This window comes from Echinops telfairi, unplaced genomic scaffold, assembly GCF_000313985.2.
Source record: "Echinops telfairi isolate 266 unplaced genomic scaffold, ASM31398v2 ScPeMD7_27;HRSCAF=92, whole genome shotgun sequence".
Taxonomy (NCBI): domain Eukaryota; kingdom Metazoa; phylum Chordata; class Mammalia; order Afrosoricida; family Tenrecidae; genus Echinops; species Echinops telfairi.
Window position 1 is genome coordinate 182,960 of NW_022103924.1, and position 3,016 is coordinate 185,975.

Consider the following 3,016-nt stretch of genomic DNA (forward strand, 5'->3'; position numbering starts at 1 on the left):
GCAGTCATGTCATCAGCCACTTGCTGAGCTGCTTCGCTGTTATGGGCACTCCTACACACTTAAAGACTGACAATGGCCCTGCCTACACTGACGAGAGGTTCCACAATTTTTGCCAAGACTGGAATATTCATCACATAACAGGGATCCCATACAACCCCCAAGGCCAAGCCCTCATTGAACGGGCACATGGCACACTAAAAACTCAATTAACTAAACAGAAAGGGGAAACGAAAGGTAAGACAGCACACAATAAACTCCACTTGGCCCTAGTGACTCTAAATTTCTTCTCACTTCCAAAAGGTTCTAACATAACTAAGGCACATTGAGTATCTTATAGCACAAGCAGGGGAAAAAACAGTATCTAAGAAAACATAAGTACTAAAGGTAATAAATGTTCATAAAGAAACCCAAAGGATTTCATGGAGTGCAGAATATGAAGGACTTTCTAGATAGGGTGATTGAGCTCTCAGAAGAAAGAATTTTCAACACATGGTCATATTTATGCTCTGAATGTGGAATGTGTTGGAACTAACATTTTTTATAAACTATATTTTCATGGAAAAATGACCCACATTCACTGAAAAATACTAAAATAGTTTACTTGGATGCCTCATCTTGGCATAGTTTCTTCCAGTAACTTTCTCCTATATGTACATGTATTTTTAACATAGGGTCCGTATGCTAGGCCAGAGAAACAAATCCAGAGACACTCATATGTGTAAGAAAGAGCTTTATATCAAGACATAATTATGTATCAAGAAAATATCCTAGCCCAGTCCTAGCCTTAAGTCCACAAGTTTGATACTAGTCCATTTTTATACATCTTCAAATTGACATGAAATTATGTAAGTATCAGCTCAATACTAAGATGCTAGTTTTTCAAAGTCACTTCTTAATTCTACTATCCAGTAATAAACATCCTTCTCCCCATGCATATTTAAAAATATGCATATACAGGTTATCCTTACAAAAAACTAAAAAAAATCCCAAATCCCTTCAAACTCACTGCCATCAAGTCAATGCTGACTCATAGTGACCCTATATGACAAGAATATAAAGGCACGTCTTTCTCCCTCCAAGAAGCTGGTGGTTTCAAATCGTTGACCTTGCAGATAGCAGCCCAACAAATAACCACTATGTCAAATATTGATTTGCATTGTTTACATATACTATACATTACACTCTATATAAGAATTGTGTAGGGAACCAGTGGAGAGGTCTGGGGGGCCAGCCCCAATTCCAAATACTAAGTGAACACCTGCCCCTCCCCGCAGAAGAATTTATTTCAAAAGACGGCATTGAATCCGCAGCCCGGGGAGAGGGACATATCTGATCAGAGCACACAGGAGCAGATGAAGGGGGAGGAGGAGAGAGTGGAGCACATCCTGGCCCACCAGGCCGTGAGGACTATGTTCCCTATTAGAGCAGCCAGTCCACAGAGAGGACCACATGACCGACCCCACTATGAGACATGACTCCCCTCACTGACCCATAGCCTTACAGGGGACAACACTGGAGACACAGTGTGGGAATTGCACCCGATCTGATCCCACCACACCGAGGCAAAACACTAAGGGGATGCAACAGAACAGCAAGGGAATGGAGCGGTGAGGTCCCCAGGGAATGCTGAAGGTGGACTTTGGGGCCAGGGCTTGGTGCCCCAACAGACTGGACTGGAAAACACTCCTAACAGCCAACAAACAATCCTCGAACTAACTACAAGCTTTTCTTTCTTGTTAAAAAAAAAAAAAAGAATTGCTATGAGTTGATGGCACCTAACAACTTTCAAGTCAGATTTTTGGTGGCTGCAGACTTTATTCTCTCAAGTTTTCATAACTTCATTTTCTTTCTGAACATTCTTTTTTTTATATATACAGAAAGTTCCTTTTACATGTTATCAGGAGAGGCCAGTCCCTAAAGATGAGACATCATGATTGGTAAGTGGAGGGGCATAGGAAAAAAAAAAAAGAAGGTATTTGATAAGATGGATTGACATAATGGCACCAATGGGTTCAAACATAAGAACAATTGTGAGGATGGTGCAGTACTGAGCAGTGTTTTCTTGTTGTACATAGGGTCTCTATGAGTCTGAACTGCCTCGATTATACCTAACAACAGTTAAGGTGTATATGGAGCCGTGATGGCATAAAGGATTACACATTGGGTTGCTAATCAGAAGTCTGCTGTTCAAACCCACCAGCTGTTTCCTGGGAGAAAGATGAGGATATCTCTTCCCAGTTGACCTTGCAGATTTATAGCCTCAGAAACCCTAGGGAGCAGTTCTACTCTGTCCTATGGGGTCACTGAGTCAGAGTTGGTTGAATGTCAATTGGAAGCTGGAATCAAGTTGTATGCTAGTAACAAAAAGCCTGTATCCATAATTACACATAAAAATATAGAGGAGATAGTGACATTACATGGCCTCTGTAATGGTTAAACAGCCAGGAGACTGGTATTGCTATAATGCACCCAGTGAAAATACTACCCTAAAATTTTCTCCCTTCTGAATCTTGCAGTTTACCACACATTCCTTCAGGGTACTCCAAACCCAGTTTCCTTTATAGCCTTATACTTGGGTAACCTGGCTCATAAACTTTGAGAAAGGCTTGAGCCTGGATCATTTGTCCCCTTAACAGACAAGTGGAAAGGTAACTTCCATCAGCAGCTCAGATTTGAATAAATTCTACAGGTGGCATATCTGACAATGTTCCGTTGCTATCTGCAGGTTTACAGCAGCTAATTCTTCAGAAGTGGATCGCCTATGCCTTTTCACTGTCTTGCTCTTAGTTCTGTTGCATATAAGGTCATTGTGTGAACTGACTGGATGGTACCTAACAGCAACAGGTGGCATACTGGTTATGTTAGGCAACTAACCCCAATGTCAGCTCTCTAAATCATCCTACGCTCCTCTGGGAGGAAGATGAGGCTTTCTACTCCTGTAAAGAGTTAGTCCTGGTAACCCATAGGGAGTTCTACCCTGTCCTATACTATAGGGTCCCTACGAGTCAGAATGGAC